The sequence below is a fragment of the Ambystoma mexicanum genome, chromosome 6q (assembly GCF_040938575.1).
Source record: "Ambystoma mexicanum isolate Mex_15411 chromosome 6q, UKY_AmexF1_1, whole genome shotgun sequence".
In the NCBI taxonomy this organism is placed as follows: domain Eukaryota; kingdom Metazoa; phylum Chordata; class Amphibia; order Caudata; family Ambystomatidae; genus Ambystoma; species Ambystoma mexicanum.
In genome coordinates, this window is record NC_090937.1 from 240345022 (window position 1) to 240370384 (window position 25363).

Genomic DNA, 25363 nt, shown 5'->3' on the forward strand with positions numbered 1-25363 from the left:
GACGAAGTGTATGGAACGGACGAAGTGGATGGAACGGATGGAGTGGACGGAACGGACGAAGTGGATGGAATGGATAGAACAGATGGAGTGGATGGAACAAATGGAGTGGATGGAATGGATGGAGTGGATAGAACGGAGGGAGTGGATGGAAAGAATGGGAAAGATCCATCCACTTCCATCTATTCCATCAGATGGAACGGATGGAATAGATGGAGTGGATGGAACGGATGAAGTGGATGGAATGGATGGAGTGGATGAAATGGATGGAGTGAATGGAACGGATGGAGTGGATGAATGGATGAAGTGGATGGAAAGGATGAAATGGATGGAACGGATGAAGTGAATGGAACCGATAGAGTGGATGGAACCGACAGAAGTTATAGAACGGATAGAGTGGATGGAACGAATAGAGTGGAGTGAACGGATAGAGTGGAGAGAACGGATAGAGTGGATGAATTATAGAGTGGATGGAGTGGATGGAAAAGATGGAAAAAGAAGGGAAAGGATGGAAAGGATGAAAAGGATGAATCGGATTGAACGGAGAGAGTGGATGGAACGGATGGAATTGATGAAGTGGACCGAATGGATGGAATAGATAGAACGGATGGAGTGGATGGAAAGGATGGAAAGGACGGGATGAATGGAAAGGATGGAGTGGATGCAAAGGATGGAGTGGATGGAAAGGATGGAGTGGATGGAAAAGATGGAGTGGATGGAAAGGATCGAGTGGATGGAAAGGGTGGAGTAGATGGAGCGGTTGGAGTGGATGGAACAGATGGAGTGGATGGAACGGATGGAGTGGATGGAATGGATGGAGTGGATGGAGTGGATGGAAAGGATGGAGTGGATGAAACGGATGGAACGATAGAACAGATGGAAAAAGGGGATGGAATGGAAGGAAAGGGTAGAGTGAATGGAGTGGATGGAAAGGACAGAGTGGATGGAGTGGACATATCTCCATATACCTCTGTATCTCCTATTTATGCTATGTATATGCTATGTACCTGTATCCCCATGTTATCTGTATCACATGTTTATCCTATCCATCCTGTCGCTTTATATACATATGCTGCTATGTACACCCCTTGTCCTACTCTCGTGCTTGGTCGCAGGCGCTTTACTGATAACAACCATATCACACTACTACGCTTACTCTCTCCTATACACCATCATTCAACTAGAACACACTATGATACATTCGGCCTAGCTGTTCTCATACTAACATGACCCCACAAACACCTCATCATCCTAATAAAACACTGCTTGCTGAGCACATACCGGCTAGCTTAAGCGTCTCCTCAGGCTTAACACAGCCAGAACTCAGTCTGGGTGTCCACCCTCCAGACTGAACGCATCCAACTGATTTCCTCAGCACCACACCTACCGCTAAGAAGCAGCTACTATGCAACAACCACACCAGCTGCACACATATCTGGTGTGCCCACGCATCATACAAAACTCTCTCTCTCTACTGACCTGAACTGCGGTTCCTGAGGGCAATTACACATATGGCGCTATATAAATGCCAAGTAACATAACATACATTTATTAATTTATTTATTTGGTGATTTCTAAAGTGTCAACTTGCATACAAGATACTTCAAAGGGCAAAGGGGAAGGGAATGAGGAAGGGATGTGGGGTTAACTCAGTGAGATAGGGGGTGGAGTAGGATTACGGAAGATAGCAGCCCATCAGCCTCGATAGAATAACTTGGTGGCAAAATAATCATTAACTATGTAGGTGAGTGAGAGTCACCTTCCAGATCAAAAGGCAACCAGAGTAGATAAAGCAATTCTGATTCAATTTCTTAAGTTTTTGAAATTATTGTTTGTATCTTTACATTCACATCTGGTTTACTTTTAGAATCTTCAATATGCAACTATTACAAAACAGTAAAGCAACTACTGAAGTGCTTTTAAAATGTACTCTCCAAAATCGTAATTGATGGTATTTCATATGTGGCTGAGACAGGTTTAAAACGTACAGACAGAGCAAGTAGCTAAAATATCCCGTTTAAAGCAGCCCCAAGGACATATTCATTCAAGAGTTGGGTATGTGTGGTGGAAGTAGAGGCCGGAGGGAGATGGCGGCCTGCTGTTCTGCGTGGGGCCCATGTTCCTACGTGTCACCCTACTTCCTCTTACTTCTTCTAGGATCTAAATGTCTATGTTCTAGTTCAGGCCATAAGACCATGTCGTGATGCCGCCATGTAATTCCTGCGAAATGGATGCTAAGACGTTGAACCTGGCGGAATTTGGCAGTTCCAAACCTGTGTAACAAGAACAGCAGCCCTGCAGCAACCACAGATGCCACCACATCATGAATGTCTTAAAGTGGACTTCAGACCAACATGTAAAAGGCGAGAGATGAGATGAAGCGTACAAAGCAAACTTAAAAGATATTTAGCGAAGCACTTAGCTCCCTCATCTCTCTAACCCCCTTTCTGCCTTGTTTTTCTTTACCCAATAATTTCCCTCTTTTTCCCCACGGAAAGCCTCCTTCTTGCCTACAGTGTTTGCTTCAACAGGGGTGTGGTAGCCCCTTTACTGAGAACGGACCTGGCTCAAACAAATAACCTGTTCTATGGAATTTCTTCCACTCAGGAGGGTCTACAACCAGGTTGTAGCTCACTGCACCCTTCAAAGAGGAGAAATACCCATTTCCATATCAGTCTGGTCCCACCCACAAGGGCAGTCCAGCATCAAAAGTCTAGGCAATCTCTTTAATTGGGCCTCCTCAGTGAGGGGAAGCTGAGCCTCTGTATGACAGAGTGAGCAAGGGGACAAGTTTGGATTACCCTGGTATACTTAGGGTGAGACCCCATGTTTTACAAGTTCAACAAGAGTGTGGTAGTCCCTCTTGCTCCATAATCCTATGTAGAGGTTATCCGGAAGGATGGTTGAGAAGAAGGACAGGAGGGAAGCCCACCTTGGAATGCCACAAGATAGACTGAAAGGAGTAGCAGTGCAGGCATTCGGGGGTGGTCAGAGGTGAGCTATAATCAGGGGAGGGACAGTGTGAGAGAGAGGCATTGGGACAGATTCACCAGAGCATCTCATCACTTGTGCCAAAAGAATGAGCAGCCAATCCACAAAGGGAATCTGAATGGGCACATTCCCATTTAGAGGCCCTTCTTCACCCCTGTGCGCACTTGCACAAACCAGGGGGCACTTCTGTGCATTTAAGAGTGCATCCAAAATTCAGACACAGGATGCATCGTAAAATGCAAAGCACACTTAGACACTTCCCTGTACCTGTATGCAACAGACATAATGGAATGCACATTGCATGGCAGGATCGTTCCCAACCCTGTTATGGAATTTCTTTTAAGTATGACAAAAGTGGTATAAACTGCTGCAGTCCCACTTGCATTTCTGTCTTTCAAACTGTGATATAAATGCTTATGTGTCCTCTCATTTAACAGTGACTGGCTCTTTAAGGGCTTGTCTCTGTGAAGTGCATTCCCAACCATCACGTGGTTGCTGGCAGCCAATCATACATTAGTGCCTGGAGTGCTCTCAGACACTAATGTATGTATTGCAACACTGTCCGTTCTCCCTTGAATGTGCAGGTCGCCTTTCAGAGAAAGGTGACCTGCGCATTTCTGCAAAGCGCACAAATGAGAAAAGTGCATCCTCTGTGTTTTTCATTTGCGCTCATGTCTGAAAATCTGGACCATTGAATAAATAAAAAAAGCCTCCTGCATCAGTAATCAAGTTGGGGAGAATCTCCAGCCACTGTGGTACTGTCCTTGGCTCCAAGAACAAAGCTGCTCCAGTGAAAACAACACAGGCAGTGAGTTGGGAAGGCTGATACAAGACCAGTCTGTGTTGAAGCCAAGGTTGCAAGCAGCAACATTGTATGGCAAGGGCTGGAATGAATTGTTAAAACACGTGTGATAAGAGACGCAAATGGAGTTAAAACTGATGATGAGTGATTGAACTTTAAAAGCAAGTTTCATTACCTTTGACAGAGTGGTCCAGCACTGCATGGGTGTTCAATCGAAGGTCTCTGCAAGGTACCCAGGTGAAAAGTAATAAAAGTAGATAAAGTTGATCCGAGTCTGACGGAGGGAGATCAATTGAATATGTGTAAATCGAAGTGGTCCTTTGACGGGTGAAGTCAAATCCCACGCACAGTCGAAAGTCTTCGATTTCGATAAAGTAAAGCAAGTTTGGAAAAGTATATTGATTTGGTCCGAGCCTAACGGAGGGAGTTCAAATGAAAGCTTTGTGTTGAAGTGGGTCCGAGCCCCGCGGTGGGGGAGCCCGTAGTGAATCGAGAATCACCCAAAAAGTTGTACATGAGAACCTTAAGTGAAAGGAACTTTTGAATGTTTGTCTGTCACCTCAGGCCCTCTGAAGTAAGAGACTTTGAATGGGAAAGAGACTTTGCCATAGAAGGCCCTGTTACTGAGATTTGAACTGCATCCTCGTGCTAGAGAAGCCAGAGACTGTGCTAAGCTTGAGTGAGCCGCCTTGTCCCACGCTGAAAACGTGGGGAAGGGAGACGAATGGCTTAAATATCCTGACATATAATTTCTTGAACACTTTTCTTTTTGCATAACATTTTTTCCCATACTATTTGTATTTAGAAGTAAGCACTGGCAATAGGTTTATTAGTGTAGGCCCCCTTTATTTTGACAAGACACCACTAGGACTGCGTTATTATTATTATTTGATGGTCGCATCTTGCTCCCATCTTTAGATTTAGTTTAGATAGGCATTTTTCAAATCCTATTGAAGTTAAATAAACACCCCTGAACTGTGATCACTTGTGTCTGTTTTACTGTTTCATACCGTGCCTTCCTTACACCACTTACACTCCTTTTCATTTGCTGTGTGTCCAGGCACCTTTAAACTGTCACTTTCCTTCTCTGTGCTCACTTTCACCTTTTCTTACTTTCCCCGCGGGCCTTATCTTGACCTTCTCGTCACCCTCACACTCTCCTCTTACTTCTCTTCTTGCTCTATTTTAAACATAATTTATGGGCTGCTTTCAAATCACTTTACTTTCTGTCCTCTTATATCTCCACTGTTTGCACCGTTTCTCTCCTGTTACTTTCTTTCACTTGCTTTCTCTCTTTCTACTTTCTGCTTCTTGCTTTCTGCTACATGTCGTTTTACCAATCTTGCTTTTCCTCCCTTTCCACTCCAGTACCCACACGCTTCCGAGTTCCTCTCTCTGTCACACGGAACTCACCGGGTAGCGTAGCGCTGGAGAAGGGTTTCTCTGGGATGCCTTGGGTCGAGGTCAGGGTCTCACCACATGCCCCTCAAATACCCTTGGGCCTGGCACACAGCCCAAGGGAACAAGCAATTACACTGACTCTGCCAGCAGGGTCCCAGCTGCCTCGCTCCGGCTCTCAGAAAGCACAGCTCTCCAGCCACACTGCAGCCCTCCTTACACACCGGGCCAGTGTTGCAGCATGCTGCTCTCCATGAGATTCTCGTTCCTGCAGCTCCCAGCTTCATGACTTCTCTGGTCCAAAATGTCTCTCCAGCTCGTTCATCCATCTGTGTGAAACCACACCTTTTACAGTGAAAAAAACAGCCAAGTGGAGTCAGGTGTAAATGATCACTACTAACTGCCTGACCCTGCTTGACTCTATTAGCGGGACAACTCGAGTTCTTTCTAGGGTAGGTTGCCCTTACTTTCCCTGTGTTACTCCTATAGGTATTTTTTACTGATCTCATGTGCCTCTTCTTTGTCTCAGTATTTGTTGGAAATGGGGAGAGGGAGATTGGGTGAGATTGGCGATACTTCATAAAGGCTGTGGGAGAGTAGGCTGGGATATTTTTGAGACTGGGGGAACACCATGTCTCGCCTTTGGGTATGATATGATATAATAAGTCATTTATAACGCACCATTACACAAGTGTTTCTAGGCATGAGACAATCCTCCTCCCAATCCCTCATAACCCTCCACTAATGTGATCCTCTATTGCTTGTCCAGCCCCCCAGGGTCGGGATCCAAAAGCGATGGCCCTTCCCTGGCAGCCGAATGGAAGATCCCGAGGAAGCGGGTGCGAGAATACCATCAGGCTTCTCACACTAAGCACAAATCAAAGACACAAGTACATAACAAGGTACTAAGAAGACGTCCACTTAAAGTTAAATGAGGTTCTGGCCCATCTCCATCCCACCAATCAGGGGTGGCTGTGCTGAGACACACTGACATTGTCTGGAATCTTGTATCTAATGCTGACATCCTGGGAGGAACCCACAGCCCAGATCTGAGAAATGAGAGAGAAACAGGACACACATTACTGTCTAGAGGTAATAGAGATGAAATCATAAATGAATAGCATTTGGACCCAACTAGTGGACCTAGGCAAAAGGCTTGGAGAGCATGATATTTGTGATGAGGCTGAAGAAATCGAAAGTAACTAGCAAGCTAAACTTTAAAACAAGAGGATGAAAGAACATTGATAACACATAGATAATGTCCTGTTGACAGAGCCATAGATCCATAATGAAAAATGGTGCCAGCTCAGAAGGACAGGCGAGTAACTCTCACAAGGGAAGTGTATATATTGCAAGTCTAATGCAAGATCATATCTTTGAAAGTGGGAAATGGAATAACTCAAATGATGGCCAGGGTGCCAGTCCTTGATTTGTTGTTATCTAAACAAAATGGTAAATGATAAAAGCATACATGCACCTTCAGACTGTGGTCCTGTGTGGAGATTCTTAAGAGTGACATCTCAGAATAATCACTCCAGCCCCATTTCTGTCATGATATGCCATGAATGCGACCTCATGAGCTATAACTGTAAAGTGACCAATGGTGAAATGAGCACAGTTAAGTACTATCAGTTGAAGGGAGTCGAAAAATCATATTTACACATTAAACTGGGAGGGGAAGTTGATGAATTTTGAAAGGTAACAATCCAAAAATGCCTGATGCTATGGCAGGTATGGCTATGACCACTATACATTAACAGGCTGATTCATGGAATAATTAGCGTGGCGCAAGTGGGCAAAAACGTGCAAATCGCAGTGGAATAGGGAAAATCGCAGTGCAAGTGCGAAAATTGCAAGAAAAGCAGCGCACATCGATTCATGGAAGGCCGTGCGCGAGAAAACCATCGGATGTGCGATAAAAAAGTGTGCGGCGCACGTTGGCGCACAGGCCATCTAACTGCGTGCGCCAGGTCACAGCGAAAATCGCACAGGCCACAGCGAAAATCGCACATAGCGCGGCGCACGCAACAAAAGTAGGCGGAACACGGGGCGTAACACTCGGAATGGGGAACAACTTGCCAAAATGTGGGCGTCACGGGGAAAGTACAGGGTACAAGTGCGCGGAACGCCCACACGCTCGCCTACAACACGTATTCATGGAATAGAATAGGGCAAAAAAGCGCACGCTCAAACCAGCGCACAGGCACAAACACGACCGCCACAAGAAAGAAGGCGGTAGCGTCTCTGCGCCTGGAAGAAATGTGCGCCAAAAGGTGCGCCAACAAATAGCACCTATATACAGCCATGATGAATGTCCTATACTGTGGCCCTCCAGGACAAATGACGTGCAAAGGGGTACCCACAAACACGGACACCCGCTGACAAAAAATACGTGTGCGTGTATACCGGGGTGCGCGTGAAGTCTCACACGCGATTTGGCAGGGTACGTGGATTTCAGGGGTGCGCGGGAAGTTCCACACGCGATTTGGCCGGGTACGTGCGCGGGAATTTCCACACGCGATTTGGCTGGGTACGTGTATCTCAGGGGTGTGCGGGAAGTCCCACACGCGATTTGGCAGGGTACGTGGATTTTAGGGGTGCGTGGGAAGTTGCACATGCGATTTGGCAGGGTACGTGCGCGGGAATTTCCACACGAGTTTTGGCTGGGTACGTGGATCTCAGGGGTGCGCGGGAAGTCCCACACGCGATTTGGCAGGGTACGTGGATTTCAGGGGTGCGCAGGAAGTTGCCCACGCGATTTGGCCGGGTACGTGCACAGGAATTTCCACACGCGATTTGGCTGGGTACGTGGATCTCAGGGGTGCGCGGGAAGTCTCACACGCGATTTGCAAGGGTACATGGATTTCAGGGGTGCGCGGGAAGTTCCACACGCGATTTGGCCGGGTACGTGCGCGGGAATTTGCACAAGCGACTTGGCTTGGTACGTGGATCTCAGGGGTGCGCGGGAAGTCCCACACGCGATTTGGGCGGGTACGTGCGCGGGAATTTCCACACGCGATTTGGCTGGGTACGTGTATTTGAGGGGTACGCAGGAAATTCTACACGCAATTTGGCTGTGTGCTCCCAGGTATTCCCTGTACACCCTCCACGGCCCCTGCAGGCAGCCGACACCACAGGGGACTAACCTGCACACCTGCTCATGTCACCCAGCACCCCCACCCCCCAGCAGTGTGGGGCACCCTCCACCAGGCCCCCACTCATGGCCCCTATCACCCGAACCCCCCAGCAGTGCAGGGGCACCCTCCACCAGGCCCCCACTCATGTCTCCCAGCACCCCCACCCTCCAGCCACCATGGCCATCCCTCACCAGGCCCCCACTCATGTCTCCCACCACCCCCACCCCCCAGCAGTGTGGGGCACCCTCCACCAGGCCCCCACTCATGGCCCCTATCACTCCCACCCCCAAGCATCCAGGGGCACCCTCCACCAGGCCCCCACTCATGTCTCCCACCACCCCCACCCCCCAGCAGTGTGGGGCACCCTCCACCAGGCCCCCACCCATGTCTCCCACCACCCCCACCCCCCCAGCAGTGTGGGGCACCCTCCACCAGGCCCCCACTCATGTCCAACTCATGTCTCCCACCACCCCCACCCCCCCAGAAGTGTGGGGCACCCTCCACCAGGCCCCCACTCATGTCCAACTCATGTCTCCCACCACCCCCACCCCCAGCAGTGTGGGGCAACCTCCACCAGGCCCCCACCCATGTCTCCCACCACCCCCACCCCCCAGCAGTGTGGGGCACCCTCCACCAGGCCCCCACCCATGTCTCCCACCACCCCCACCCCCCAGCCACCATGGGCAGCACCCACCAGGCCCCCACTCATGTCTCCCAACCACCCCCACCCCCAGCCACCATGGGCACCCTCCACCAGGCAACCACTCATGTCTCCCACCACCCCCACCCCCCAGCCACCATGGGCAGCCCCCACCAGGCCCCCACTCATGTCTCCCACCACCCCCACCCCCCAGCCACCATGGGCAGCCCCAACCAGGCCCCCACTCATGTCTCCCACCACCCCCACCCCCCCAGCAGTGTGGGGCACCCTCCACCAGGCCCCCACTCATGGCCCCTATCATCCCCACCCCCCAGCATCCAGGGGCACCCTCCACCAGGCCCCCACTCATGTCTCCCACCACCCCCACCCCCTAGCAGTGTGGGGCACCCTCCACCAGGCCCCCACCCATGTCTCCCACCACCCCCACCCCCCAGCCACCATGGGCAGCCCCCACCAGGCCCCCACTCATGTCTCCCACCACCCCCACCCCCCAGCCACCATGGGCAGCCCCCACCAGGCCCCCACTCATGTCTCCCACCACCCACACCCCCCCGCAGTGTGGGGCACCCTCCACCAGGCCCCCACCCATGTCTCCAACCACCCACACCCCCCAGCCACCATGGGCAGCCCCCACCAGGCCCCCACTCATGTCCCCCACCACCCCCACCCCCCCAGCAGTGTGGGGCACCCTCCACCAGGCACCCACCCATGTCTCCCACCACCCCCACCCCCCAGCCACCATGGGCAGCCCCCACCAGGCCCCCACTCATGCCTCCCACCACCCCCACCCCCCAGCCACCATGGGCAGCCCCCACCAGGCCCCCACTCATGTCCCCCACCACCCACACCCCCCAGCAGTGTGGGGCACCCTCCACCAGGCCCCCACCCATGTCTCCCACCACCCACATCCCCCAGCCACCATGGGCAGCCCCCACCAGGCCCCCACTCATGTCTCCCACCACCCCCACCCCCCCAGCAGCGTGGGGCACCCTCCACCAGGCCCCCACTCATGGCCCCTATCACCCCCACCCCCCAGCATCCAGGGGCACCCTCCACCAGGCCCCCACTCATGTCTCCCACCACCCCCACCCCCCAGCAGTGTGGGGCACCCTCCACCAGGCCCCCACCCATGTCTCCCACCACCCCCACCCCCCCAGCCACCATGGGCAGCCTCCACCAGGTCCTCACAATCCCCAATCATGTGCGTTATGGTCAGCCTCCACAGCCAAAAAGCCCTACCAAGTAACCCATTCACCCACATGGAAATGGAAATTACATGTTACACCCCCAACGTTCATAAAGCTAATGAACCCATGTCCGTCACACACAATGGTTGCAATTGAAAGGGAAAACACCCAACATGACATGCATGAAACCAATGAGATGATACCACACAGTGAAGTATGAAAACAAAATTGTATTAAAAAAAAGAATGCAAAAGAAATGAAACAAACTACAATGGCAATGAAAAAAAGATAAGCTGCATGTCCGTTTAAAAAAATAAAAACACCAAATCCTAATCCAAAAAAATGTTGTCCAAAGTCAAATGAAAAATAAAATCAATCCAATGAAGAACTATGTACAAAACATCCAAGGGTCCATGAGCCCAACTGAACAAAGGAAACCTACAAAAAACCCTAACTAAAATGCAACTATATACAAAAAGTGGAGCAGTGTCCGTCGACTCCAAATCATAAGAACAAACAAAGGAAACCTAAAACTAAAGAACAATATACAAAGGTGGCGGGCAAGTCCAGCGGCTCACTCCGTGGTGTTCCGGGCCAGGGCATCATCGAACTCCTGTTCGATGTCCCGGAGGCGGTCCTGTTCCATGGCCCCGAGGGTCCGCAGGGACGACGCCGTGTCCTCCTCCAACCCCCTGCGGATTGCCTCGAGGCACTCGGCCCGCCTCAGGGCCCTCCGCATGGAGTTCTCCGCCCTGACCATTGTGAACCGCGCCTCTTCCGCCCGCCGCCGCTCCGCACCTATGGCGTGGCCCAACCGCTGCCACACGGAAGACACTCTCTGTCCTGGGTCCTCCTGCCCTCCGGCCGATGCCTGCCCCTCCGATGTCGAAGGCTCCGAGTCTTCATGGCTCCCACCATGTTGCTGCTGCTGCTCTGCCTCTGCCCGTGCACTGCCTCCTGCTGCCTCGACATCCTCCGCCGGCTGGGGTGCAGTCGTAGATGTGGCCACCCCTGCTGGACGTCCGACTCCCGACTGTGGCAGGGATGCCTCCTCCACCAGCCTGGCTGCACCGTCAGAGGCAGCACCACAGGGCACCCAGGTGACTGACGGGTGGGAAGATGGCACAGAGGACGACTGGCGTGTAGGGGGTCCAGTTGAGGAGGGGGTCGGAGCAAGCCCCATCAGACGGAGGAATCCGGCCTGGGTGACCTGTCCCAGCAGGCTGACGTGGTCAACGAGCCATTCGAGATGACGTGCAGTCTCTCCATGAAAAGACTGCAGGTCACCTCGCATGGCCCGTTCATGCAACGCCACACCAGCCAGGACAGGCTCAACCCGGACCTGGATAGCCACGTCCGCAGGCAGAGGAAGGCCAGTTGACGTCAGCTCATCCCCTGCCTGAAAACGGGTCTGGACGTAGGCATCCCTGCTGGTGCAAGATGATGCAGGGACAGGATCGGGGACAGGATTGCACACAGGCACCTCCGCGGCGGCCTGTGCTGCCTCCTGTCCCTGGTCCTGCACTGCACCACTAGCACCAGTGGGATCCCCACCTCCAGACCCCGTCTCTGGTGCTTGCACGGCCTCCTCCTCCACCAAACCCCCCACCAACCTGGATGACTCCGTGCCATCTTCCCCTGTTGGGCCCTGTGGGGTCCCAGCTGCCCCTTCTGCTGCCGAGGAGTCCAACTCCAACCTCCGCCTCTTGGACCTCCCCCCGGCAGCTGCGGCCTGGGACGCGGCACCGGACTCCTCACTCCCCGACGAGATGACAACACGGGAGGGGAGCCGGGCCTTGCGTCTCCGGCTGGCGGTGGGATCCCCGCCGCTGTGCTCCAGCGCACCTTCTCCGCCCTCTTCATCAGTTGACGCTGCAGACAGGGAGAAACAAAACACAGGCATCAGGGCACTGTACAATGGACACATACACACTTGACAGTTGCACATGAGTGGCATTGGCAAACCTCAGACATGTCATCACAATCCCCAACACACATGTCATTACAACTCGCACACATGAGCCATACCACAGCCATATCGCAACTGCCACCACCATCCCTACACATACAACAGCATGAGCAGCCAAAGGTGAGCCAGTCATCACATGCAACACAGGAAGTGCACCACACATGTACACACACCACCACACTTGCATGCATGTGTACAGCTCTGCCAAGTGTCGCACTGTTCAGACGGGCATCCATGTCACATCTGCCAATCAGGCTTCCACATACCGCTGTCACATGCATCCATGTTGCATCACTGTTGCACCCTTGTCAAATACACACACATGCACATGTACACAGTGCTGATACATGCAGCCGAAAACAACATACATGCGTGACATCACGGACATGTCTACTTACATACACATTCATCCAAACATGTGTGCCCACACAACTGCATTTGGCATGCAAGCCTACACACACAAGCACCATCCATGTCTCACACATTACAGCCCTCGCATGTGTCAGCCCCACGGCCCTGTACACCCCCACCCATACTGGACCCCATACAAACAGATGTGCAACCTGCACACTACCGAATAATCACCACACGCACTGCTCACAATCAGGATGCATTTACACTCACCGCTCGACTCCAGACGGGTCTGCTTCTCTAGAACCTGGACGTGGAGCGCTGGGGATATGCGTTCCAGGACCCTCATCTGTTCTTCCGACAAGTGGCCCCGGCGCCCCTTGGCATCCGCTGCCTTCAAGAGGCGCCGGGCCTTGTTCAGGGTCCTGGACCTGAAGTCCTCCCAGCGCTTCCTGACATGTTGTAAGTCGCGGACTGCCACCCCCTCCGCGTTGATGGCAGTCACGATGTCAGTCCAGATCCAAGTCCGTCCTTCCTTGTCGGCGTGGGAACTTCCGAAGAGGGCATCATACTGCCCCAGGACTTGCTCCACCAGGACACCAACTTCGGTGGCATTGAAGCTGGTGCCCCTCTGCCTCTCTGGCCGGGGGTTGTCAGTGGTCACAGATGGTGTTTGCCCCAACATGACAACCCCAGAGGCAGGAGTGGGTGGGCAACTGGGTCCTGGGGCTGGGCTGTGGAGCGATGGAATCCCAGTCGGGAGTCTTCGGTTCCAGCAGGAGTGGTCACAGCAACAGCACCCCTGGCTGATGTGCAGGCAGCAAATGGCAGTGCACGTGGGCAGCAGGCAGTCAGGCAGCAGCAGATGGCAGGTGGGAGCGTGCTCGGGGCTCTGGGGGGCAGTAGTTCGGCCTTCTGGGCAGGAGCGTGGTCTTCCGTGTGCATACGCGTGGCCAGCTTGATACGGAGTGATTTTGGCACGTGAAAAGTCTGCACGTCAGCGTGTAATTCGAGGAAAGGCCCTTAGCGCGTAAGCGCGTCTGCATGCATACGCATTTTCATTGGACAGAAGGCTCCTCAAGCGCAAGCGCCCCTGTGACGTGACGCGTACAGACGTGCATGCGCATTTCAGCGTGCGTGAAAAACTGCACGTCCGCTTGTAATACGAGGAAAGGGCCCATGCGCGTAAGCGCCTGTGGAAACTGCACGTCCGCGTGTAATACGAGGAAAGGGCCCATGCACGTCTGTGTGTGTATTTGACAAGGGTGCAACAGTGATGCAACATGGATGCATGTGACAGCGGTATGTGGAAGCCTGATTGGCAGATGTGACATGGATGCCCGTCTGAACAGTGCGACACTTGGCAGAGCTGTACACATGTATGCAAGTGTGGTGGTGTGTGTACATGTGTGGTGCACTTCCTGTGTTGCATGTGATGTCTGGCTCACCTTTGGCTGCTCATGCTGTTGTATGTGTAGGGATGGTGGTGGCAGTTGCGATATGGCTGTGGTATGGCTCATGTGTGTGAGTTGTAATGACACGCGCCAGTTGTCCTCTGTGCCATCTTCCCACCCATCAGTCACCTGGGTGCCCTGTGGTGCTGCCTCTGACGGTGCGGCCAGGCTGGTGGAGGAGGCATCCCTGCCACAGTCGGGAGTCGGACGTCCAGCAGGGGTGTCCACATCTACGACTGCACCCCAGCCGGCGGAGGATGTGCAGGCAGCAGGAGGCAGTGCACGGGCAGAGGCAGAGCAGCAGCAGCAACATGGTGGTAGCCATGAAGGCTCGGGGCCTTCGACATCGGAGGGGCAGGCATCGGCCGGAGGGCAGGAGGACCCAGGACAGAGAGTGTCTTCCGTGTGGCAGCGGTTGGGCCACGCCATAGGTGCGGAGCGGCGGCGGGCGGAAGAGGCGCGGCTCACAATGGTCAGGGCGGAGAACTCCATGCGGAGGGCCCTGAGGCGGGCCGAGTGCCTCGAGGCAATCCGCAGGGGGTTGAAGGAGGACACGGCGTCGTCCCTGCGGACCCTCGGGGCCATGGAACAGGACCGCCTCCGGGACATCGAACAGGAGTTCGATGATGCCCTGGCCCGGAACACCACGGAGTGAGCCGCTGGACTTGCCCGCCACCTTTGTCTATAGTTCTTTAGTTTTAGGTTTCCTTTGTTTGTTCTTATGATTTGGAGTCGACGGACACTGCTCCACTTTTTGTATATAGTTGCATTTTAGTTAGGGTTTTTGTAGGTTTCCTTTGTTCAGTTGGGCTCATGGACCCTTGGATGTTTTGTACATAGTTCTTCATTGGATTGATTTTATTTTTCATTTGACTTTGGACAATATTTTTTTGGATTAGGATTTGGTGTTTTTATTTTTTTAAACGGACATGCAGCTTATCTTTTTTTCATTGCCATTGTAGTTTGTTTCATTTCTTTTGCATTCTTTTTTTTTTAATACAATTTTGTTTTCATACTTCACTGTGTGGTATCATCTCATTGGTTTCATGCATGTCATGTTGGGTGTTTTCCCATTCAATTGCAACCATTGTGTGTGACGGACATGGGTTCATTAGCTTTATGAACATTGGGGGTGTAACATGTAATTTCCATTTCCATGTGGGTGAATGGGTTACTTGGTAGGGCTTTTTGGCTGTGGAGGCTGACCATAACGCACATGATTGGGGATTGTGAGGACCTGGTGGAGGCTGCCCATGGTGGCTGAGGGGTGGGGGTGGTGGGAGACATGGGTGGGGGCCTGGTGGAGGGTGCCCCACACTGCTGGGGGGTGGGGGTGGTGGGAGACATGAGTGGGGGCCTGGTGGAAGGTGCCCCTGGATGCTGGGGGGTGGGGGTGATAGGGGCCATGAGTGGGGGCCTGGTGGAGGGTGCCCCACACTGCTGGGGGGTGGGGGTGGTGGGAGACAAAAGTGGGGGCCTGGTGGGGGCTGCCCATGGTGGCTGGGGGGTGGGGGTGGTGGGAGACATGGGTGGGGGCCTGGTGGAGGGTGCCCCACACTGCTGGGGGGTGTGGGTGGTGGGAGACATGAGTGGGGGCCTGGTGGGGGCTGCCCATGGTGGCTGGGGGGTGGGGGTGGTGGGAGACATGAGTGGGGGCGTGGTGGAGGGTGCCCCTGGATGCTGGGGGGTGGGGGTGATAGGGGCCATGAGTGGGGGCCTGGTGGAGGGTGCCCCACACTGCTGGGGGGTGGGGGTGGTGGGAGACATGAGTGGAGGCCTGGTGGGGGCTGCCCATGGTGGCTGGGGGGTGGGGGTGGTGGGAGACATGAGTGGGGGCCTGGTGGAGGGTGCCCCTGGATGCTGGGGGGTGGGGGTGATAGGTGCCATGAGTGGGGGCCTGGTGGAGGGTGCCCCACACTGCTGGGGGGTGGGGGTGGTGGGAGACATGAGTGGGGGCCTCGTGGGGGCTGCCCATGGTGGCTGGGGGGTGGGGGTGGTGGGAGACATGGGTGGGGGCCTGGTGGAGGGTGCCCCACACTGCTGGGGGGTGGGGGTGGTGGGAGACATGAGTGGGGGCCTGGTGGGGGCTGCCCATGGTGGCTGGGGGGTGGGGGTGGTGGGACGACATGAGTGGGGGCCTGGTGGAGGGTGCCCCTGGATGCTGGGGGGTGGGGGTGATAGGGGCCATGAGTGGGGGCCTGGTGGAGGTTGCCCATGTTGGCTGGGGGATGGGGGTGGTGGGAGACATGAGTGGGGGCCTGGTGGAGGGTGCCCCTGACTGCTGTGGGATGGAGGTGGTGGTAGACATGAGTGGGGGCCTGGTGGAGGCTGCCCCTGGTGGCTGGGGGGTGGGGGTGGTGGGAGACATGAGTGGGGGCCTGGTGGGGGATGCCCATGGTGGCTGGGGGGTGTTGGTGGTGGGAGACATGGGTGGGGGCCTGGTGGAGGGTGCCCCACACTGCTGGGGGGTGGGGGTGGTGGGAGACATGAGTGGGGGCCTGGTGGAGGGTGCCCATGGTGGCTGGGGGTTGGGGGTGGGTGGGAGACATGAGTGGGGGCCTGGTGGAGGGTGCCCATGGTGGCTGGGGGATGGGGGTGGTGGGAGACATGAGGGGGGCCTGGTGGAGGGTGCCCCTGGATGTTGGGGGGTGGGGGTGGTGGTATACATGAGTGGGGGCCTGGTGGAGGGTGCCCATGGTGGCTGGGGGTGGGGGTGGGTGGGAGACATGAGTGGGGGCCTGGTGGGGGCTTCCCCTGGTGGCTGGGGGGTGAGGGTGGGTGGGAGACATGAGGGGGGGCCTGGTGGAGGGTGCCCCTGACTGCTGTGGGATGGAGGTGGTGGGAGACATGAGTGGGGGCCTGGTGGAGGGTGCCCATGGTGGCTGGGGTATGGGGGTGGTGGGAGACATGAGTGGGGGCCTGGTGAAGGGTGCCTATGGTGGCTGGGGGGTGGGGGTGGTGGGAGACATGGGTGGGGGCCTGGTGGAGGGTGCCCCACACTGCTGGGGGGTGGGGGTGGTGGGAGACATGTGTGGGGGCCTGGTGGAGGCTGCCCATGGTGGCTGGGGGGTGGGGGTGGTGGGAGACATGGGTGGGGGCCTGGTGGAGGGTGCCCCACACTGCTGGGGGGTGGGGGTGGTGGGAGACATGAGTGGGGGCCTGGTGGAGGGTGCCCCTGGAAGCTGGGGGGTGGGGGTGGGTGGGAGACATGAGTGGGGGCCTGGTGGAGGGTGCCCATGGTGGCTGGGGGGTGGGGGTGGGTGGGAGACATGAGTGGGGGCCTGGTGGGGGCTGCCCATGGTGGCTGGGGGGTGGGGGTGGTGGGAGACATGGGTGGGGGCCTGGTGGAGGGTGCCCCACACTGCTGGGGGGTGGGGGTGGTGGGAGACATGGGTGGGGGCCTGGTGGAGGGTGCCCCACACTGCGGGGGGGGTGGGGGTGGTGGGAGACATGAGTGGGGGCCTGGTGAAGGGTGCCTATGGTGGCTGGGGGGTGGGGGTGGTGGGAGACATGGGTGGGGGCCTGGTGGAGGGTGCCCCACACTGCTGGGGGGTGGGGGTGGTGGGAGACATGTGTGGGGGCCTGGTGGAGGCTGCCCATGGTGGCTGGGGGGTGGGGGTGGTGGGAGACATGGGTGGGGGCCTGGTGGAGGGTGCCCCACACTGCTGGGGGGTGGGGGTGGTGGGAGACATGAGTGGGGGCCTGGTGGAGGGTGCCCCTGGAAGCTGGGGGGTGGGGGTGGGTGGGAGACATGAGTGGGGGCCTGGTGGAGGGTGCCCATGGTGGCTGGGGGGTGGGGGTGGGTGGGAGACATGAGTGGGGGCCTGGTGGGGGCTGCCCATGGTGGCTGGGGGGTGGGGGTGGTGGGAGACATGGGTGGGGGCCTGGTGGAGGGTGCCCCACACTGCTGGGGGGTGGGGGTGGTGGGAGACATGGGTGGGGGCCTGGTGGAGGGTGCCCCACACTGCGGGGGGGTGGGGGTGGTGGGAGACATGAGTTGGACATGAGTGGGGGCCTGGTGGAGGGTGCCCCACACTGCTGGGGGGTGGGGGTGGTGGGAGACATGAGTTGGACATGAGTGGGGGCCTGGTGGAGGGTGCCCCACACTGCTGGGGGGTGGGGGTGGTGGGAGACATGAGTGGGGGCCTGGTGGGGGATGCCCATCGTGGCAGGGGGGTGGGGGTGGTGGGAGACATGGGTGGGGGCCTGGTGGAGGGTGCCCAACACTGCTGGGGGGTGGGGGTGGTGGGAGACATGAGTTGGACATGAGTGGGGGCCTGGTGGTGCTGCCCCTGCACTGCTGGGGGGTGGGGTGCTGGAAGACATGGGTGGGGGCCTGGTGGAGGGTGCCCCTGCACTGCTGGGGGGTGGGGGTGGTGGGAGACATGAGTTGGACATGAGTGGGGGCCTGGTGGTGCTGCCCCTGCACTGCTGGGGGTTGGGGGTGGTGGGAGACATGAGTTGGACATGAGTGGGGGCCTGGTGGAGGGTGCCCCACACTGCTGGGGGGGTGGGGGTGGTGGGAGACATGAGTGGGGGCCTGGTGGGGGATGCCCATGGTGGCTGGGGGTTGGGGGTGGTGGTAGACATGGGTGGGGGCCTGGTGGAGGCTGCCCCTGCACTGCTGGGGGGTGGGGGTGGTGGGAGACATGCATTGTTGATCAGTAGTGCAAGGTGACATGTGGGTTGGCTGGGGGGCATGCCCATGGTGGATGGGCTGCCTGTGGGACATGAGCAGGGGTGCAGGGTAGTCCCCCGTGGTGTGGGCTGCCTGCAGGGGCCGTGGAGGTTGTGGAGCGTACACCTGGGAGGACCCACACGGCCAATTCACGTGTAGTACTCCCCAGAACCCCTGAAATTCACATACCCTGCTGAAATTGCGTGTGGAACTTCCCCCGCACCCCTGAAATACACGTACCCTGTTGAAATCGCGTGTGGAACTTCCCACGCACCCATGGAATACACGTACCCTGCTCGCACTGGGGCAATCTCATGTGGAACATCCCGTGCACCCCTGAAATACACGTACCCTGCTGAAATCGCGTGTGGAACTTCCCGCGCACCCCTGGAATACATGTACCCTGCTGAAATCGCGTGTGGAACTTCCCGCGCACCCATGGAATACACGTACCCTGCTCGCACTGGGCCAATCGCGTGTGGGACTTCCCGCGCACCCCTGAAATACACATACCCTGATGAAATCGCGTGTGGAACTTCCCGCGCACCCCTGAAATACACGTACCCTGCTTGCACGGGGCCAATCGCATGTGGAACTTCCCGCGCACCCCTGAAATACACGTACCCTGCTCGCACTGGGCCAATCGCGTGAGGAACTTCCCGCGCACCCCTGAAATACACGTACCCTGATGAAATTGCGTGTGGAACTTCCCGCGCACCCCTGAAATACACGTAGCCTGCTTGCACGGGGCCCATCGCGTGTGGAACTTCCCGCGCACCCCTGAAATACACGTACCCTGCTCGCACGGGGCCAATCGCGTGTGGGACTTCCCGCGCACCCCTGAAATACACGTACCCTGATGGAATCGCGTGTGGAACTTCACGCGCACCCCTGAAATACACGTACCCTGCTGAAATCGCGTGTGGAACTTCCCGCGCACCCATGCAATACACGTACCCTGCTCGCACTGGGCCAATCGCGTGTGGAACTTCCCGCGCACCCCTGAAATACACGTACCCTGATGGAATCGCGTGTGGAACTTCCCGCGCACCCCTGAAATACACATAGCCTGCTGAAATCGCATGTGGAACTTCCCGCGCACCCCTGGAATACATGTACCCTGCTCGCACGGGGCCAATCGGGTGTGGAACTTCCCGCGCACCCCTGAAATACACGTACCCTGCTGTAATCGCGTGTGGAACTTCCCGCGCACCCCTGTAATACACGTACCCTGCTGATTTTGGTGTGGAACTTCCCGCGCAACGTACACAGGACAATCGCGTGTGGAACTTCCCGCGAACCACTGAAATACACGTTCCCCGCTTGGCGTTTGCTGTTTGCCAGCCCGGTGAACTGGTCCAGGGTTAGCGCAGCCCTTTGCGATTATTTGGGGATTTTGTAGGCTTTTCCTTGCGCGAGGGCGTTCTTGGGGGCGTAACTGGCGCTGCTGCAGGGTCGCTGCGCCACGCTGCGCCACGGCTGGTTTTGGATGCGAAAATCCATGAATGCGCTGTGCGCGGAAATCGATTTTAGCGCACGCAGCTGGCGCAGACAATCGCACGCGGACACTCTGCGCCAGCCGCTTGCGACACTTTTCTGCGAAATTCTATGAATTACCCTGTTAATGTGGCCCTCATGCAATGATACTGTAAGAGTTTCAACTGTCCGCCCCCAACAGTGTTCACAAAATCACCTTTATTAACATATTTGCCTTCTGAGTACACGTCCCGCATTTTCAGCTGCTTATCTGGGTCCCAGGTTTTTTGTAATGTCGCATCAAAGGTGGGGGGGAAGTTCCGGGGAATCGCTATAACGAGGCCTCAGGGTCATATGGTGTCACTATTTTGATCTTCTCATAGATTTTCGACCATGCATGGACGGTGACGCTAACCGGGTCGTATTTGCAGGGATCTTTGTGACGTACATCAAATATGACAGAGCGTAGCTCAGTGGGAGACGCTGCATATTTCTCCAGTGGTATGTGGTGGCAGTATCCTCTGGGCTGTACCAATGTGTACAAACTGGGATTGCACTGCTGAATAATAGAGCTCAGTAGGGTGCAACGATACCACTGCATGTGTATGGTTCCATCAATTTATTCCATTTCATCCTTGCAACACCAGATCCCCATACGAACGTGGTGACCAAGGACTGAAGCTTGGAGAAGAATGCTCTGCCTGGCCATAGGGGGACATTGCAAAAATTATAGAAAAGTTTGGGAAGGACCACCATTTTCAAGATTGCTATTCGTACATAGAGGTAAATGGCAATTGTACGTAGGTTTCATGGTTCTCTGTGTATAATGTTTGTCGTTCCCTTGACACAATGGCCCTCATTAGAACACCGGCGGTAACCAATGGCGCTATTAGCACCATGGTTGCTGCCGGTATTGTAACGAGTCCGCCAATGGTAAATGGGGAAATACCGCCCCATTCCAAGGTTGGCGCGGCGGTAATTCCCCATTTACCATTGGCCCTTCCCCATTCCCATTTTTGCCCCATAGGGCTCAATGGGACTGGGGAAGGCGGTAATTACAGTACCGCAAATTGCGGTACCGTAATTACCTCGGAAGTCCCTTTGCGGGTCCCTACTTTAACGGCTGGTCCAGACCAGCCGTTAAGGTCAGGAGCCGCAAAGAGACCTCCTAATCAGGCGTTTAGTTTATTTTAGTTTAGTTTATTTGATAATGCGCACCAAAACCCAGGGGTAGCCAGGCGCAGCAGTAGAAGAATGCTTAAGCTTGGTTACATACAGTAAATGCATACATGTTATAACAGTATTTACAGTGCAAATGTACAGCAAATCACGCAGGGGGATAGTCTATGTTACAAGTTTCAGAAAAGTACAAGTTTCAGAATATTTACATGCCTAAGTCCACAGTTGGGGCCGGGGATCAGTTTAGTGGGTGTCATTAGTCTGGAGCCAGCTTTTCACTTTACATCTAAATCTAGAATATGGTTTATCATCTCTTAGTGCAGATGGAAGTGCATTCCCGGCCTGGGCAGCTCTAACGGAGATACTCGCGCCACCCGATTTAGTAAGTCTGAATCTAGGAGTGTCGAGCAAAAGGTGGCTGGAGGCTCTGGTGTGGTGGCTGGTAGTTTTTCTAGTCAGTCTAGCCGCTATATATGGTGGCGCTAAGTTGTTAAGTCCTTTGTAGGTGATGGAGTGTCTTGAGGAGGATTCTATCACTAATTTTTAACCAGTGGTGATATTTTCTAATGTTAGAGATATGCTCTCTACGGGGTATGTCTAAGGCTGCTCTAAGAGCATTGTTCTGCATTATTTGCATTTTATTTATGATAGTTTTATTAGCTCCTGCGTATAGGGCATTACAATAATCTAGTTTAGACATTATTAAGGCGTTGGCTAGGGTGATGCAGTTAGTTTTGGAGAGGTAAGGTCTACAGGCTCTGATTAATTTGCAGGTGTAGGCTGTCGATGAGGCCAGGGAGTTGACTTGTTTTTTAAGTGATAGTGTAGAGTCAGGGTAGAAGCCAAGTGTTTTAACCTCGGTTACCACCTTGATTATGTTACCATCTATATTAAAGGCCGAGTAGCTAGGGCTAAGTTTTTTGAGGCTAGAGTCGGAACCCAAGATCAGTATCTCTGTTTTGTCATCATTCAGGCAGAGAACGTGAGAGGCCTTCCATGCCTGAATGATGAGGTAGATCTTGTCATGCCGGAATGATGAGGTAGATCTTGTTTACTAGGGCTGAGTCTGCGACAAATTTGCCAGAAAGTGGTATGAGGATCTGCGTATCGTCCGCGTAGTTAGTATAGGTTACCCCCAGTCTGTCAAGTTTGTCAAAGAGTGGCTTAGTAAAGATATTGTACATAGTAGGAGAGACACATGAACCTTGTGTGACACCACAGGTGATTTGTATCGGGTCAGCTGAGGCTAAAGGGGAGAAGACTCTCATTGTGCGGTTGGCTAGGAAGGACTGTACCCAGGCTATAGCTTCACTTGAGAAATGGGCGTCAGATGCTAGATGCTTGCATAATACTGCATGGTCAACTAGGTCGAAGGCTGCCGATAAGTCAAGGAGGAGGAGCATAGCTGTTTTACCTTTGTCCTTCAACTCGTCGATCAATGTCTTAAGGTCAATTAAGGCTGTTTTAGTACCGTGAAGAGGTCTGAATCTGGATTGGCGTGATCCTAGTAGTTGGTTCGTCTCCAGATATTTTTGGATCTGGAGGTAAGCTACTCTGTCAATGATTTTAAGAAGGAACAGGACCGTGGTGATAGGCCTATAATTAGTTGGGATGGCTGGGTCGAGGGTTTGCTTTTTGAGGAGAGGCAATACCCATGATTCTTTAAGGTTAGTGGGCACAGTGCTAGTTCTAAAGGAGGCATTGATTAACTTAGAGATGAAGGGTGCTAAGTCTCTCGCGGCGTCCTTGATTATTTGAGCAAGGCAGTTGTCGCCCTGGCAATTAGATGGTTTCAGGGATAAAATGACCTTTTCAGTTTCCAGTATGGAAATGTAGGTAAACCTGAATGGTATACAACTGCTTAGTCCATCTGAACTTGGTGTTACTATCAGAGGGGTGGTATGCGTTCCTACGGAGTTCAAGGAAGCTTTCTTCGTAGCAATTTTGGATTGTAGCGTTGTTATCTTATTTGCTAGTGCATTTTGAATGCTCGTGCACCACTGTTTGTCCTTGGGGACATTGTCCATGGGAGCAATAGGGTTTTCCATTTCCCTGAGGATGGAGAAGAGTTCCTTAGAGTTGGAATTGGCTTTGCAGATTCTTTCCTTGAATGCATTTTTTTTTGGTTTGGATTATTTCTTTTTTGTATTTGTTCGCGAAGTTGGTAAGTAGGGTTTATTCTCTTCTGAAGGTGAAATTCTCCAGATAGCTTGGAGTTTACGTTTTTGGATTTGTAGTTCTTTGAGTTCTTTGAGGTGCAGGGTAAACAAGGAATTGAGGTGTGATTCTTGTTTACTTTTACATAGTTTGATAGGGCAATGGTGTCCAGCGCTTTAGCCATAGAGCTGTTGAATGTCTCGACTAATGAGTTAGGGTCAGGATTATTGGCGCTAGCAGTAAGGGCAGGTAGGAGTAGAGGGAGTAGTTTATCCACAGTCATGTCTTTTTTGCTTCTAGTAGGCTGAGGCGGTACAATTTCACAATTATGTGTTTGAGGGGGTGCTGTGATGAATGAGAAGCATAAAAGATGGTGGTCTGTCCAGGTTTGAGGTATAATATTGGCTATGGTAGTGGTGCAATTTAAATTGGCTATCCAATCTAGAGTCCGTCCTTTAATGTGTGTGGGGGCTAGGGCTTTTTGTGTAAGCCCATGTTCGACTAGGATAGATTGGATGGTGTGGGCCTGTTTATCCTCAATATCATTGAACCCTAGGTTAAAGTCACCTAGTAGTAGGAGTTGGGTGGAGTTTTTGATGTTATTGGTTTCGAGGCTGGAAAGGTCTTCCTCGAAGTTGCCTAAAAGGCCCGGTGGTCTGTACACCAAGAGTATGGTTAGTGTGCTATTGTTGGAGATGGGAAGTTTAGCTGAAAGTAGTTCAAAGGATGTGATAGCTGGAGGTGGGGTAAGTCTTATTGCTAATTTAGTTTTGGCAATAATAGCCAGGCCGCCGCCGCCTCTTGAGTTCGGCCGGTCGACTCTCAATATGTTGTAGTTGTCTGGAATGGCAATCATAAGTGCAGGGCCTGCTGCGTCATGGAGTCAAGTCTCGGAGACAGCTAAAAAGTCTATGTTGTCCATATTGATTATGTCAGCAATCTCTGTGCTGTGAGCTATGAGGGACCTCACGTTGATAAGTGGTCCTGATACGGTGGGGTTGGTATTTTTGTCTTGAGTGAGTTTTAGCTTAGGGTACTTGGACCTCTTCTGGTTATGAGGAAGGTGAACCTGTATTTTAGGGGGTCTTCCCACCTCTGTGGCAGGTAAGTTAGGGTTGTTGTTATTTAGTCTATGTTTAAGAATCAAGGGTTTTGTTCTATTATTTTTGAGATCGTAGAGTCGTGGTAGCCTAGCTCTAAGCCGCATGTTTCTTTCCGGCAGATTACAGGGTGTGGAGTTGATGTAGGCCATTGTCGTGGTAATTATGAAGGTAGCCCAGAATAGGGAATGGGGCGTGAATATAAAATAAATCTTAGAGGTACGCATCGTGGGATATTCTATGGTCGCGCCTGCCCGTGGGTACTAGTTGTGGGAACTAGGAACTGGGCACGGGTATTATTGTATCTACACTGCATACGTGCCAGAGGGCTCCTAGAATTGACTGTCCCAAAACACACTAAGGTGCATATGTGCCAGAGGGCACCTAGTTTTGACTGACCCAAAACACACTAAAATGCATATGTGACAAGGGTTTAACGGCGCCGACACCTTTTTTCGGCGCCGTTAAAACCTTAACGTCAGGGTCGTAATGACTCCCAATGATGCCCAGATAGCGAACCCGTATTGGTGCCCAATTAAATCTGCTAATATTCGGTGGACATTCGGTGGTTGGTGTGAGTGGAAATAATTCAGATTTTGAATAATTTATTTTGTACCCAGAATATCGTGTACATTCGTGGATATCTTTCATAATGGGCTCCAGATTTTGATTGGGGTCTCGGACATAGAGCAGAGTATGGTCCGCATACAGTGATATTATTTGTGGAGAGCCTGTCATCCTAATTCCTCTGTGTCCATGTGCTTTACGCACAAAGGCGGCCTTTGGCTCGATAGTTAGGGCGAAGAATATTGGGGAGAAGGGACAG